Here is a 16,928-nt window from a genome sequence, read left to right on the forward strand (position 1 = left end):
TAGTAGTACACCCGTCCCAAACCTAATCGCTCTCCCACTAGGTCCCTCTCATTGGTGCATGCCCCCTTGGCTTACATCGTGATTGGCCTCTTGGGCGAAATTCGTCTGTTGAAAGCACTACCTCGACCGGGGCATGTGTTGGATCTGCGATAGAAGCGGTACCAAGCCGGCGCAAATACTACCCATAGAAGCCTATCATAAACTACATGACATATTATTATCTTGCCTCATGATGTAATGTTAAGTTATGTGTAGCGAATTATGTGATTGTGTGTGACAAATAATGCTAGAAAACCAACGACCTTAAAAATTGCCCAAACATTCATAAACCAATTGGCCAAAGAGTTATACCAAAATACGTGTTCCGCAAACCCGAACGATCGCCACAAAAATAAACGACGCTCGGGATGGCCCGTAACGAATCCCACAAACGCTGCACAACGCGTGAAGGACGTTATTAGGCAAGCACGCAAAATCAAAGTCGCATAAGCGAAAAGATATACGCAAACGAAAGTCGAGGACCAGCCAGGGACGCATTTTCAACGCCCCTGACTGGGCGCCAATATTTCTCACGCCCTTCGCTGGGCGCTGAAGTTGCTGCCTGGCCTTTTGGTCAGGCGCAGCAGCTTCAGTGCCCGCGCATATAAAAAATACGTAGCAAAAAAAAAAACTTTCGTAAAAAAAATTGCTGCGAGGGCGTATGAAAAGGCACTCGATTCTAAAAGCGATTAAAAAAATAATAATAAATAACTCTTTGTGTCGTTGATAGGCCTCCTACGACGACAATGTTCGGCACCAAAACCGAGCGTGCTAATAACTATGAATGGCACACGGGCAAGTGTTTCGAAAATCCAAAGAATGACCAAGGAAAAAAAACCGAAAAGTGTACCAACAAAGGAGAGAATAAAAAAAAAACCCAATAGAGAGAGTCAAAAGTCTAGACTAAGTAATGCTTAAAACTTTGGGGCCTAAACTTTAGCTTATCTTATGCATAGGGCTGGTCCTGCCACTTGGTGCCGATCTAAAAAACAAAGGTTAGTGCGTCTCGAAGCTACATCACCAACGCAAGGTTTAGTAACTCCAAGCTCCGTCCGTCATTCCCCCTTTCAAGGATCTCCGCTCCCCCAACCTCGATTCGCACCCTCAAACATGTCCATCGAAGAATTGCGAGACCGGATGGTCCAAATGACCCAACTCATGAGCCAACTGAAAATGGAAAACGAAGCCTTAGCAGCTGTGCAAGCCAAAAACAACCTCGATAACGAGAAGAGGATTGAAAAAATGGTTCTACAGCAAACCATAGGGAGCAAGTACTTCTCCCTCGATCCTGAACCTTTTCCTGGCAAACTACCAGAAAAGTTTAGTTCATCTAACTTACCGAAATTCAAAGCCACGGACAATCCCCGTGATCATCTCTTGAGCTTCGTGAATGCCATGAACTTGAAAGGCGTGGACAAGTTCATGTATTTACCTGCCTTTCCTTTCTCCTTGGAACCTGTGCCGCTCAAATGGTACTACCACCAGGACCCTAAGCTCTTCCCCACTTGGGAGGACTTTGTCAATGTCTTCATCAAGCAATACTCGTCGAACATGGATTTTCAAGTCACCATGCGCGAGCTGGAAGTCCTCTTCCAAAAGAAAAATGAAGGTTTCACAACCTACTTTGCTAGATGGAGGGACCAAGCGGCCCAACTAATCAATAGGCCCCCCAAAACAGAATTAGTCCAAAAATTCATTGACAACCTGGACCCGGCTTACAGACAACACCTTAGGTACCTGGGCCTTGACACTTTCAAAAGAGTTTATGATGTGGGAATAAAGATCGAGGATGATCTCGCGAAAACAATACAAAGCAAGCCCGCATACAAAAGTAACACCTACAACAGGGGCCACACATCTCAAGCCCAAGAAGTCCATGCCGTAGAGGAGACCCCAGCCCGGAGAAGCCCTGGAAAATGGGTCCGAGATCGAAAGTTTGCCCCACTCGGGACGACTTTGGTGCAAGCCTTCGAAAGACTAACTAATCAAGGAAAGTTGAAGCTTATAGGACCCACCCGTAACCCTCCTGTCAAAAGTAAATATTGGGTCGAAGGTACTTACTGCAAATTCCATCAAGGAAATGGGCATGACACTGAAAACTGCTGGAATCTAAAACATACGATCCAGGACATGATAGAGGATGAAGTGATACCTCTCCCTAACGTTGGCAAACCCAACAACAACAAAAGCTCACTCGGCTCTTGTCACATCTCTCTCGACCAACCAGAAAATAAGAACTTCGACCCTACGGTGTACATTACACCTCAAGGTGCACCACTCGTTGTGGTCCCTATGGATCGAATCGAGAGAGAAGTGTGCGGTGTGTGGGATGATGATGCTGAAGATGTCTACCTATCTCAAGTATCGGGCCAGGACCTCTTTACCGAAACTTGGACCGGGTATGCTCTCATTGACATCACCCCTCAGGAGCCCGAAGTCGACAATCTCACCCGATCCGGAAGGATATACCAACCGGATATTCGCCCACCGCCCATGGACGATATCCCGGTCAGACAGACTCCTGAAAACGTGCGGCACACCACCGTCACAGAAGTCATCGAAAATCCTCTCTTGAAGCAACTAAAAAGAACCAAAGCCGAGATTACCATTTGGGATCTCATGTGCACTTCAAAGGAACATCGTGAAAAACTTATTCGCTCACTTGACCTCATCTCAGTCCCTACGGACATCACACCTAACTCGTTGGTTAGCCACGTCACGAGAGATGTTGAGGAAAAAGCAATAGTTTTTACTGACAAAGACTTACCTAAAGAAGGAGGCGCCCACAATAAGGCTCTCTATCTAGTGGTTGGATGCAAAGGACAAAACATCCCCCTAGCGCTCGTAGATAGCGGTTCGGCAGTTAACGTTTGCCCATTGCGAACCGCCCATTGCTTGGGGCTAGGAAACGATGACTTCCAAACCTCCACGCAAGGAGTACGAGCTTATGATAACTCTCGAAGGCCTGTGTTGGGAAAAATCAACCTTACAATACAAACCGGGCCTGTGGCACGCACCACGGAGTTTCAAATAATCGACATCAAGCCCACTTTCAACCTCCTCTTGGGGCGACCTTGGCTCCATGACTTAGGAGGTGTGGCTTCTACCTTGCACCAAATGGTTAAACTTAACCATAACGGGGTAATTCTGGAAATCCGCGCCCCTCCTCTCGACATCAGTTGTACTATGGTTGGAACGGCCGAAACTGCGGAGGACCTTTACGATTTTCAAATGGATGAAGCCATCCAGTTCATCGGGGACTATGATTCAGCATTCCTAGACCCGTGCGCATCCCGAGTCATCCCTAAAATGATGTTAGCTCAAGGTTATTTCCCAGGAACCCCATTGGGCATAAGGAAGAAGGAATGCACGTTTCATCCTCTACCCAACAAATCTACTCCCTTTGGCCTAGGCTATGAACCAACGGAGGAAGATATTGCTGACCGCTTGTCTGGGCTACGCCTTAACCCAGCTAAGGCCAAACAAACCACCCTTCTTCCCCCGTATCAAAGAACTCTTAACGGAATGTTCGTCCGGGAAGGAGAAGAACACCCATGCTGTGATTTCCCTGAACCCTTCGTTCAGGATGGCTTGCTAAAACCCGGATTTGAAATTTTCCATGACTTCCATACCTTGGATGAGGCACCTCACCTCACCAAGACCAAAACAGCTGAAATATTGGACAACCAGGCTCTATGGACATTGTTTAACGAATCGAGGCCTATGGAGGACGAGACTGTGATGACTACCCTAGCTTTACAAGATGAAGGTTTCGATCCAACCCGGTTAATCTCTCCTGCATCAACACTAGAAGAGGCCGAGAACGGATGGGTGAAGACATGTCAGTGGGTCAACACAAAGGGAATAGAATTCAAGATGAGTACCGGCGAAGGACCAAAGTTTTACGAGACTAAACCCAAGGCTTGAGCCATAGAGAGCACCTTAGTAAAGAAAAACGCCTAGTAGTTCTTTAGATTGATAGGAAAAAAAAAGGCTTTATATGGTCCTAAGACCCCTTAGAATATAGGCAAATTTTATTTCAGTGTGTTTTCCTTACTTTCCAAATTAATAAAGGCGTAAGATTTCTCCTAAAAACTTTTAACACTAAATAAGAACCAAACGTACTTGCAAATACAAAAACAAATAAGCGGCCCACTCTAGGCCCAATAAGCAAGGCCCACTCGGTCTTGAAATCGTGACATCGAAATCAATACCCTAAAACCCACAAAGTGAACCACACTATCATATTGCCAAAACATAAGGGTCTAACCCATGCAACCCAAAGAAATCAAAAAGGAAATCAAACCCAAACAATGCAAATGTTGCTCAAAAAAAATTCATAAAATAATAAACACCGCCCCCCACGTCAACGCGCACCTCGGCCCACTCAAAAGCCTACACAAAGAACTTCATATCTTCCGCACACTAACCCCATTCTCAAAACCGTTTCGAGTCATGAATAGAAAAAATTAATCCGGACAAAAATGCGTCTCACGCTAACAGTCAAAAAAGCCTCCGAAATAGCGTCAAAATTGATTCCAATACGAGTAAAAAAGTAAAACAAAAAAAAATAAAAAAAATAAACGCAAGAACATGTGAAGCAAAGCGTCGAAAAAAGACCGCCCAGAAATCATTTTCAACGCCCAGGTCTGGGCGCCGAAATCTTTGACGCCCCAGCCTGGGCGTTGAAACTCTCTGCCTGCCAAATTTTGCCCAGAAGTGCTCGTCATTTTATCCGCACATAACGGAAAAATAACGAACACTTGGGGGGTACAGCACGTATTCAGATATGCGTACCGAAAAATAGCCATACAAAAAAATACAAAAAAAACACATGGAATTTCATTTTTATGTGCAGATACACGGCTTACGGCAAAAATAGCAGATTAAAATAATGATGAAACTTCACTCATTTCACCGATCAAATAATATGTTTCCACCTCAGAGCATATCTATTAAATTCGGCATCCTAGAATTTATTCTAGCTAGAACTACGCGCGACCTGATTCTAAGTTAAAATTATTTAACAAAGATACGTAAGCAATCCTATTTGTGGATTCGGTCCAATCAAGTAAAATATATATACGTTGTAAAAAAGTGTTAGACATGAGCAAATATATAAAAAATAAAAAAAGAGGAGAAGCAAAAAATGAAAGTAAAAATAAAATATGCCTTTATTAAAAAATGATAAGAAGGAAAACAAAAGTGCTAAGGAATGAAAAACAAACACAACTGAATTAAATAAAGGGCACCTACACCCTAGCAAGAACTACACTACTCTAGTTCTTCCGGATCATCAAATAAAGTCTTGTAGAGCGCTGATATGTGCGTTTTATATATTGTTTTCACCCCCGTCCCTTAGTACTTTTATGCGTCAAATGAGCTCCTAGGAGCCATTTTAGTACTAATCTGTGTATTTTAGTGTGCCTTGAGTTTCAGGAATACTTAGTGAGAAATTGGTCTTTTTAGGCCCGTTTCTTGATGATTTAGGCCACTACAAGATCCCGAGGGAGTTCGGGACGACTTTTGTCGACTTACGGGAGCCCTAGATGTTCATGATCGAGCCCCGGAAGTTAGACTCGGTGTTGTGGACGAAGGGAGGATCACTTAGCCCTCCGACCGGTGGATTTCCCCTCGCCCATCGAGCGAGCAAGCAGAGGATCAGTTTGTCAGAGGGCGCCCAACGGGCGGAGTTTCGCCCGGTGCCCACCGGGCGCCCATCAGAAGCAGCAGCAGCAGAAATCGCTCTCCGCCCGACGGGCGAAAGCTGCCCGACCGGGCGCGCGCAGAAGATTTCCAGAAGTTTCCCTCCGCCCGACGGGCAGACCTGCGCCCGACGGGCGGGTTACGAGTTGGTCGCCCGACGGGCGGAAGGCCGCCCGACCGGGCGACGACAACCTAGGAAGCGTTTTGCGCGCGGTTTACTTAGTTTTTCCGGTTTTTCTTAATGCTTTTTGGGCTAAACTATAAATATAGCCTTTGTTAATTTAGTTAAACACTTATTATCTCATACTCTAGTATTAAACACTTAGTTTTATTTCTCTAAGCTAAATTTTTCTCTCTAATTTGTTCTAAACACTTAGTTTATTTTCAATCAAAAATTCAAGCTTTCATTTGCCATTGTTCTTCAATTAGGTATTATTCTTTATTTCAATTCTTTGTTTAAGCTTTAATCATGTTTTCAATCATGCCAATTGCTTTGTTTATTGTTAATATGCTTGAGTAGTCTAATTTCTAGGGTTTGGGAATCCATGAATAACATGAAGGGACATTGAATAATTGTGATTGTTGGCATTGTAATTAATTCCTATTGATTGGTTATTATTACTATACAATTAGATTTGCGCAGGCTTAATTGTGGTAGTTTGGCAATATCAAGTTAAGATTCGAGAGATGCAATTTGATGTTTAGGCTTGTGTCAATAGGTGGAATTAGAGTTAATACGTAGCGAGAGCCCGTTAATTCTAAGTCTATGATTAGTATCGATTCGAAAGAGCATGCTAATCTAATTAACTGCTTTGTTGATTAATGTGATTGTTTATCGTCCTGGATTGTTATTTGTTGGTGAACCTATGCCCTAGATCCTTTAATTCCTGAATTCTTAATTGTTTAATTATCGTTCGTAGTCTTAGCATACAAACCAACCAATTCTTGTTTCCCAATAGTCTAGCTTAGTTGATTAATAGTAGAAAGAACACTGTTTCCCTGTGGATTCGATCCTGACTTCCCTTTCTACCTAGCTATTGGACCATAGGTTATTTTTGATTAGGTAATACGACTTTAGCCTGTCAAAATTTAGCGTCGTTGCCGGGGAGACGGCTTTATTTTCTGTTGTTGATTGCTTATCCTAGACTATTGTTTGTTACTACTCAAGGAACTCACGTTCCTTGAGACCGGATCTCACATTGTTTTGTAGTCTTTGTCTATGCCCAGGACCGTAGGTACTAGTAATCTTACTCCATTCGATCCTGAGCCCGAAAGAACCTTTCGTAGACGAAGAACTTTCATTGCATAGTGTGGGAATTACTCTGATTCTGATCATAATATTGGCGATCTTTTTCCTTCAGATACAGATTCAGTTTCATAGATAGAGATGGGTGACGAAAATCTGATACCGCCACCTACCCCACGGCTTACAGACTATTCTAAGCCAAGTCTGTCCGTGCTACCAAAGGCGATCATGCCTTCTATTGCAGCTGAGACCTTCAAGATTGAGCCTGCATTGATTAACATGATCGAGAGACGCCAGTACGGTGGGGAACCAGGTGAAGATCCGAATCTTCACATTCAGTCCTTTATCCAATATTGTTCCACCATCAAGCAAAAGGGATTGACTCCGGAGCAGACTATGGAGATACTTTTCCCGTTCTCTTTGAGTGGGAAAGCTAAACTATGGATTAATGGGTTGAATCGGGCGGCTTTGAAAATCAATAATTGGGAATCCTTGGCTCTTGCTTTTTATGTTAAATATTTTCCACCTGATAAAACGGCTCATCTGAGGGGTCAGATATTAGGTATCTCACAACAAGCGGATGAGAGTTTGTTCGAGGTCTGGGAGAGATTCAAGGATTTGCAAAGAGAGTGCCCGCACCATGGTTTGGAAGATTGGTTCTTGATTCAGCAGTTTTATAATGGTCTGGGCAATGAGTCTAGATGTTTGTTGGATTCAGCTGCAAGTGGGAGGTTCATGCAACTTGAGGTGCCTAGAGCTATGGAGGTGATTGAGGAGATAGCCATTCACAATGCCCAATATGGAAATCCTAGAGGTCTATCTAACAGGGGTGGTAAGCATGATTTAAATTCTATTGAACAATTAACTGCCCAATTGACTGCTTTACATTATAAGTTTGATAATATGCAAGCGGCCAATGCTCAATCTGCCCAACCTGTTAGTGTAGCTGCTATGAGTGCCCAACCTGCTACTATTTGTGAAAGTTGTGGAATGTCTGGTCATTATGCACAGGAATGTAGGAGCTCTATTGAACAATGTAATGCATTTCAATCCTACAAACAAAACAACCCATTCTCCAACTCTTACAATGAGGGCTACAAAAATAACCCTCTGCTTTCCTACAGGAGCAACAATATCCAAAACCCTCACCAAGTTCAACATCCACCACCACAACCATATCAACCCCCACACCAACAATCTTACCAACCCCGAAACAACTACAACCAGCAGTCTAGTGGGCCACCTGGGTTCTCTAGACAACACACATCACCCCCACAACCACAACCTCAAGCCACACAACCCGACCATATGCTAGTAGAGATGAGAAACATGATGCTACAAATGCAAAAATCTCTAAGTGAAAAGGATGTAAAAATCGATGCTCTTACTGCTCACAACAAGATCATTGATACGCAGTTGGCACAGATGGCTACTACTATTGCAAGGAGGCCACCAGGCCAACTTCCTTCACAGCCCGAAAATAGGGAGACTGCTAATGCAATTACATTGAGGAGTGGTAGGGATTATGATGGTCCTTCTATGCCGGTTGAGGTTGATTCCGGGGTGTCTGCTAGTGATCTGGTCAGTGAGGAAATCCCGAAGGTAGTTATGGGTGAAAAGGAAGCTGAAAAGGTAGTCAATGAGAATGAGGCTACAACTGAGGTTAAGAAGGGGGCGGATATTCAAGTACCACCTATTTCACTCCCCTTCCTAAACCGACAACTCAAGAATAAGCTGGACAAGCAGTTTGGCAGATTCTTGGAAGTGGTCAAAAATTTGCAGGTAACGGTTCCTTTTACTGAATTAATTTTACAGGTTCCTGCTTATGCTAAATTCATGAAAGATATTTTGACTAGGAAACGTGCTTTTTGTGAGGTAGAGACTGTAGCTTTCACTGAGGAATGTAGTGCTTATTTGCAAAACAAGTCTCCACCTAAACTTAAGGACCCCGGGAGTTTTTCCATCCCATGTAACATTGGCACCGTATTTATTGATAAAGCTTTATGTGATCTAGGTGTTAGTGTGTCTGTCATGCCTTTGTCTGTCTGTACTAAACTGAATATGGGTGAGCTTAAGGTTACTAATATCACTCTACAAATGGCTGACCGTTCTGTCAAATACCCCTTAGGTGTTTTAGAGGACGTCCCTGTTAGAGTAGGTAAATTCTATATACGTGTAGACTTTGTAGTATTAGACATGCAGGAGGATTCTCAAATTCCCATAATCTTAGGTAGACCCTTCCTTCACACGGCGGGGGCGGTAATTGATGTTAAAAGTGGGAAATTGACATTGTCTGTTGGGGATGATAAGGTGACTTTTAATCTGAATAGTGCCGTAAAAAGTCCCATGCTAGAGGAGGAACAATGCTATCGCATAGATGTAGTCGATTTTATTACTCGTGATAACGTCTCCCAAGTTCTCGAAAGAGACCCTTTGGAGGCAGTGCTTTGTTATGAGTCTTCTGCAGGTGATAGCAGTTCATGGAGTGCTGAAGTGGATGCTCTGGAGTTGGCTCTTAATGGTGGAGAATCCGAGCCGGAGAGCACCAAATTGAAGAGGTTAGTTCGGTCGGTTTGTTCTGTTAAAGAGGTAAAGAAACCCGAACTTAAGCCTCTTCCTGCTAACCTTAAGTATGCTTTTTTAGATAATGAACAACTTTGCCCTGTGATCGTCAGTACTGCACTTGATGCAGACCAGTTATCCCAACTTCTTATTGTGTTAAAAAGGCACAAAAAGGCCATTGGGTACAGTATTGATGATTTAAAGGGTATTAGCCCTAACTTTTGTATGCATAGGATACATCTAGATGAGAATCATAAACCATGCATCCAACCCCAGCGTCATTTGAACCCTGTCATGCAAGATGTTGTAAAAGCTGAAGTTATGAAATTGCTTGATGCGGGTATAGTGTATGCTGTGTCTGATTCTAAGTGGGTGAGTCCCATTCAGGTAGTGCCTAAGAAAGGGGGGACAACTGTGGTGAGAAATGAAAAAAATGAGTTGATACCAACTAGGGTAGTCACAGGTTGGCGCATGTGCATTGATTATAGGCGTCTTAATGTTGCTACTAAAAATGACCATTTTCCCCTTCCCTTCATTGATCAAATGTTAGAAAAGCTAGCCTGTCACAAGTTTTTCTGTTATCTGGATGGTTATTCTGGTTTCTTTCAAATTCCCATACATCCAGACGACCAGGAAAAGACCACCTTCACCTGTCCCTATGGTACCTTTGCATATCGTAGGATGCCTTTTGGTCTGTGTAATGCACCTGCTACTTTCCAACGTTGCATGATGAGTATCTTTTCTGATTTTATTGAGTCTATCATGGAAGTGTTTATGGATGATTTTAGCGTCTATGGTACTTCTTTTGATTCTTGCTTGCTAAATTTGACTAAAGTTTTGAAGAGATGTGAAGAGTGTAATTTAGTCTTGAACTGGGAAAAGTGTCATTTCATGGTTACTGAAGGGGTGGTTTTGGGACATTTGATATCTGATAAGGGCATTCAAGTGGATCGAGCTAAGGTCCAAGTGATTGAACAATTACCCCCTCCAGTTAATGTGAAGGGTGTTAGAAGTTTTCTTGGTCATGCGGGGTTTTATGGCCGCTTTATCAAGGATTTTTCTAAAATTGTTAAACCACTTACCCAGATCCTCCTCAAGGATGCCCCGTTTGTGTTTACTGATGCTTGTCTTGAAGCCTTTGACAGGATTAAACAGGCACTGATTTCGGCTCCCATAATTCGTTCTCCCGAATGGGATCTTCCGTTTGAGATAATGTGTGATGCAAGTGATTATGCAGTTGGGGCAGTTCTGGGTCAGAGAAAGGAGAAGGTTTTACATGCCATCTATTATGCAAGTAAGACCTTAGATGAAGCTCAAGTTAATTATGCTACTACTGAGAAGGAGCTTCTAGCTATAGTCTATGCCTTGGATAAATTTCGCACCTATCTGATTGGATCCAAGGTGATAGTCTATACTGACCATGCGGCCCTTAAGTATCTGCTCTCTAAGAAGGAAGCCAAGCCTAGGCTTATTCGATGGATACTACTGCTACAGGAGTTCGATCTAGAGATCCGCGACAAGAAAGGGGCTGAGAATGTGGTTGCAGATCACTTGTCTAGATTGAGGTATGACGATGGTAAGGGATCTACACCGATTGATGATTCATTTCCGGATGATCATTTACTTGCACTTGCCAGTCAGTCACCGTGGTTCGCAGATTTTGCTAACTACATTGTAGGGAGAATTCTTCCGGCCGATCTTTCATATCAACAGAAGAAGAAATTCCTACATGATGTCCGGTTTTACTTTTGGGACGACCCTTATTTGTTTCGTGAGACTGCTGAAGGGTTGTACAAGCGTTGTATTCCAGAATGGGAAGTTCAAGGTGTCATCAGTAGGTGTCATTCTTCACCTTATGGTGGTCACCATGGACCGTCTAAAACAAACGCTAAGTTGTCGCAATGTGGTTTTTACTGGCCTACTATGTTCAAGGATGCACAGGCTTTTATTATGGCTTGTGATGCGTGCCAGAGGGTCGGCACTATTTCGAGGAGGTATGAGATGCCACAGAACGGGATCCTTGAGGTTGAGATTTTTGATGTATGGGGAATTGATTACATGGGACCATTCCCATCGTCCAAGGGTAACTTGTATATCCTTGTTGCTGTAGATTATGTGTCAAAGTGGGTGGAAGCCGTTGCCTCACCTACTAACGATGCTAAGACAGTCATCTTCCTGTTCAAGAAGATCATTTTTCCTAGATTTCGGGTTCCGCGCGCTTTGATCAGTGATGGAGGGTCACACTTCCATGAGAGGCATCTGGATGCGCTCCTGCGCAAGTATGGGGTTTATCACCGTACTGGGCTAGCCTACCACCCTCAGACGAGTGGTCAAGTTGAGGTCTCCAACCGAGAGATCAAATCTATCCTTGAGAAAGTGGTGGCGAAGTCAAGGAAAGATTGGAGCAATAAGCTAGATGATACTCTGTGGGCATACATAACCGCCTTTAAGACACCTATTGGTACCTCCCCGTATCGGTTGGTGTACGGCAAGGCGTGTCACTTACCAGTAGAAATGGAGTACAAGGCTTATTGGGCAATCAAACAGCTCAACATGGATGCAAAGCTAGCCGGTGAGAAGCGGTTACTTCAATTGGGTGAGCTCGATGAATTCCGACTACAAGCCTATGATAGTGCCCGGATTTACCAGGAAAAGACCAAGAAGTGGCACGACAATCACATTTTGCATAGAGAGTTCGCGGTGGGCGACAAGGTCCTACTTTTTAACTCTAGGCTTAAGTTATTTCCTGGAAAACTTAAGTCTAGGTGGTCTGGGCCGTTCACCGTGACTATGGTAAGCAAATTTGGGTCTATTGAAGTAGAGAATGAGAATGGTGAACGATTCAAGGTCAACGGGCAACGTCTGAAGTTGTACCATGATGGGGCTACTGTAGGAGTGGTTGAGGTCCATCACCTCAACCCCTCCGCCTCATAGACTGCATATTCAAGGTAACAAGGTCGAGCGGGACCTATGAATAAACCAGCGCTTTGCGGGAGGCAACCCGTATTTCATTGCTTTCAATAGTTTAGTTTTGTTTTGTGTGTTTTGTAGTCTAGTTTCTTTGTTCATGAGTGGTGAGGAGAGAGCATTTTACGGTCCTTGGGTGTTTAATGATGTACAGGTTCAGCTCCTAAGCACGAAAAGATAGAAAGAAATCCGTAGGAGCAAAAAAATCGCAAACCGCCCGACGGGCAACAGCTGCCCGACCAGGCGCGTGTCGAAAGAACCAAAAGTCTCTTTTCGCCCGACGGGCAGCCAAGCGCCCGACGGGCGGCTCATTACGGAGCTGCTGGAAGTGTCGCCATACGCCCGACGGGCGAGGGGCGCCCGACCGGGCGCGCGCGGAAAGATTTGGAAGAGTCGTCATACGCCCGACGGGCGAGGAGCGCCCGACCGGGTGCGCGCGGAAAGATTTGGAAGAGTCGTCATACGCCCGACGGGCGAGGAGCGCCCGACCGGGCGCGCGCGGAAATATTCACAAATGTCTCCCTGCGCCCGACGGGCGGACCTGTGCCCGTCGGGCGGCTTTCGAGCTGCTGGCCCGTCGGGCGGGCGTTGGCCCGGCGGGCGTAAGGAGAAAAATCAGATTAAAACGCACGGGCTCTTTCTTTTCCCTTCACTTCACATCTCAATCATCTTCTTCATTCTCTCACAAACTCCATTAAACCCCAAACCCTAAGAACTTCAACTCTCCATATCTCCCTCATCTCTCACTCAAATTCATCAAGCTACACACCAAAATCATCCTCATCACATCCTCTTCAACCTCCACCAAACAATTTTCACTCTTCCTCACTCTCCACAAAAAACCCAATTTCACCAAAAAGATTTGAAAACTCAAAATCATCTTCAACAATGGGTTCAAGGCCAAAAAGAACTTGCACGGGAGCAACAAGGAGATAAGAGGAGGCTTCCACAAGCCGTCCATCACCACCACCTCAATTTGCACCGGATTCGGCTTTCCCGAACATGGTTCTCACTAGTGAGGAGCAACAAACCCGCATTGCACACCTCAAGCTACGGAAGGTAGTCCCTACTCGATTTATTTGTCAGAAAACTTTGAATGATAATGGTATTGAGAGGGATGTTAGGAGATTATTTCATGGGGTGGGTATGAAACATATGTTTTCCATGACTAGGTTGACATTTAGGGATATTACTCTTGAATTCCTTAGCTCGTTTAATGTCAGAAAGAATGGTTACAAAGATGTCACTAGAGTTGCTTTTAGATTGTTGAATAATGATTATGATATGCCTATCAAGGATTTTGGTGCCATTTTTGGTTTGAATGTGGAGTATAACAGGTTCCCCGGGGAGGGGCATAACAATAGTGAGGTATGGGGGAAATTGACTGGGGATTTTAATCCCGGTAGCATGCAACATTTGCACGCCTCTAGCGTGAAACACCCCGTTCCCTTTGTTTGGTTCAGATTTATGGCTTTTACAATCTTTGGGAGGGACCAAAAGGAGAATGTGAGGAGCACGGAGTTGGAGGTGCTCGGAGGGTATTTGTTGGATGGTGATGACAGTTACAGGATGAATTTGGCCCATCACTTGGCCATGCAGCTGCTTACTACCGCCACCTACCGCTACTCGACCGATATTGCTTTGGGTGGTCTGATCACCCACATTGCCGTAGCGGTGGCAAACTTTGTTGAGAGGGACCATGCTGCGGTCCGGGGAAACAATCTGTTGGATATTGAGTATTTCGGGAGCCTTTACAGGGTGCACTCCGAGTACGGGGGACTTCTCCCCGGTCAGATGTCATGGATGTTCCAAAGGAACGCTCTCTTTACTCTCCCGGACACCATCTGGCTCACCAGTTTTACTAGGGGTCAGCCCCATTACATATATGTAGGTGAGCAGGCGGCACCCTTAGCCCAGCCCCAGCCACAGCCCGAGGCCGCGCCTCGCACCCACCACAGGAGGGGAGGGCGTAGAGAGAGGGGGTCGGGACAGAGAGGTAGTCCGGCTCCACAGGAGGAGCATGGGTCTTCAGAGGAGTTAGGGGCCATTCATGAGAGGCTGGGCAGACTTGAGCTCGGTTTCCATGAGTTTGTCGCGGATCACCAGAGGACTATGTTCCCTTTCTATGATCAGTACGCCAGGCAGGGCTACATTGCCCCAGATCATCAGCACCCTTCCTGGTTTACTTACCCCACAGAGGGGTACGGAGCCCCCGGTTCCATGGGCACCTTCACGCGCACCCAATACGGGGGGTTTGGAGCGGGCAGCAGCGGCTATGGTGGCCAAGGTGGCCAAGGTGGCCATGGTGGCCATGGTGATGATGGTGATGATGGTGATGATGGCCAAGGTCATCAGTGATGTTGTTGATGATGATGATGGTTCGGTACCCTTGAGCCAATGAAGACATTGTCTGATTTGGTTTGGGGGGGGGGGGTTCACATTACCTGTATATATTAGGTATGTTTTTCTTTTCTTTTCGTATTTCTTTATTTTTGTGTGTTTCTTTGGTGTGTTTAATGCTTTCTAGATTAGTTTATTGCTTTGAAAAAAAAAATACAAAAATACATTCCGATGAATACAATATCATGCTTCCCTGTGCCCCTTGAGCGGAAATTGTTTTGATTCTTGGTATTTGATGATGGGCAATGTAGATGTGTTAGCCATGATTTGATATTCGATTGCTTTGATGCCTAAACATGAGTCAACTCCGACTAACTGCTTGTGGACTTGGTGCTTGACTAGTTGACTTGGTTAGGATGTGTGTTAGCTTCCTGGTGTGTCGTCGATTTTGAGTATTGGTTTGCAACTATTAGTAATGTTTTATGACTCATATACGTGCACATTGTGAAGGACGAAGGCATTTTTCTATTTAGGTAGCCTTCAGATGAAATTAGATACATTTGTTCCCTCTTTTTCTACCCATGTTGTGCTTGTGCCATTTATTCGGTGACTAACCACATTACAAGCCCGTAAATTCCCCATTGGTTACTAGTCCCAAGCCTAGCTTGGGGGAGCTAATAGTAGTGAGGTGAGGGAGTTATAGTGTGATACATTTTGAGCATATTGAGTATTGAAAAGGGAAGTTCTTCTTATCATGATTGTTGTTGAAAAAATGAAATGAAAAATGAATGAGATGAGGAGAATAAAAAAAAAATTGTGTGAAGGTTCCAAAATAAAAAAAAAATGAGATTGAGCAAGAAAAAAAAAAGAGGAAAGAAAAAAATCGTTATTCTCAAGTTGAATCAAGCTTTTGTCACTCCGGTATTACAATTTCTTATCTTCATGAGTGATTGGTTACAATTGTGAAATCAAGGCAAGAAAGTATAGTGTGGTTGTTTGTTGTTTTTATTCATGTGTTGAGTGGGAGATTATGGTCATTGTGTTGATTGATCGCGGTTGTTTTTAGGATTTATGCTCCCCAAAGCCAAGGCTTTAAGCTCACATTTTACCCAAACTTACCGCACCCTTACCTAAGCCTATCATTACAAGCTTGAAAGACCTTCCGACCTTTGTGCATAGAGTTGTATTAATGTGAAAGTAGTTGTTTATCAATGCAAGTTATGACATGACACATTCCGAGTCGACTACTAGGTTGAGTGTATGTTTTTCTAGACACACGAGTGTGTAAGTTTGGGAGGGCATTGTTCACTTATATGTTGGGAGGAGAGCGAACGGGTACATCTTTTATCCGCCACATAAATGAGTGACGAGTGTGTGAGCACTAGTCTTGAATTCCATTGTGCATTTGTGGTTCTCTTTGCGTGACGATTGTTAAGGAGGATTAGCAATTGAATGGACTTGATTGGTTGACATCGATGCATACTTGTTAGATTTTACCTTGGATCATGTGTTCATTTTGAAATATGTTGGGGGTGAAGTTGGTTTTGTGTTCATCGATGATTTCTTTGCTTAGGGACAAGCAAAGATCTAGCTTGGGGGAGTTTGATATGTGCATTTTATATATTGTTTTCACCCCCGTCCCTTAGTACTTTTATGCGTCAAATGAGCTCCTAGGAGCCATTTTAGTACTAATCTGTGTATTTTAGTGTGCCTTGAGTTTCAGGAATACTTAGTGAGAAATTGGTCTTTTTAGGCCCGTTTCTTGATGATTTAGGCCACTACAGGATCCCGAGGGAGTTCGGGACGACTTTTGTCGACTTACGGGAGCCCTAGATGTTCATGATCGAGCCCCGGAAGTTAGACTCGGTGTTGTGGACGAAGGGCGGATCACTTAGCCCTCCGCCCGGTGGATTGCCCCTCGCCCATCGGGCGAGCAAGCAAAGGATCAGTTCGTCAGAGGGCGCCCGACGGGCGGAGTATCGCCCGGTGCCCACCGGGCGCCCATCAGAAGCAGCAGCAGTAGAAATCGCTCTCCGCCCGACGGGCGAAAGCTGCCCGACCGGGCGCG

The 16,928-nt window shown here is 44.5% G+C and overlaps 1 non-coding gene across 1 annotated transcript; it reads right to left on the reverse strand.

The window, feature by feature from the left end:
* Positions 1 to 7,532: 7,532 nt before the first annotated feature.
* Positions 7,533 to 7,638, reverse strand: LOC130468237 (small nucleolar RNA R71). Its single transcript, XR_008928655.1, has one exon. It is a non-coding gene; the product is annotated as a small nucleolar RNA R71 (small nucleolar RNA).
* Between the last annotated feature and the right edge of the window lie 9,290 nt (positions 7,639 to 16,928).

This window comes from Spinacia oleracea, chromosome 2 (genome assembly GCF_020520425.1).
Source record: "Spinacia oleracea cultivar Varoflay chromosome 2, BTI_SOV_V1, whole genome shotgun sequence".
NCBI lineage: Eukaryota > Viridiplantae > Streptophyta > Magnoliopsida > Caryophyllales > Amaranthaceae > Spinacia > Spinacia oleracea.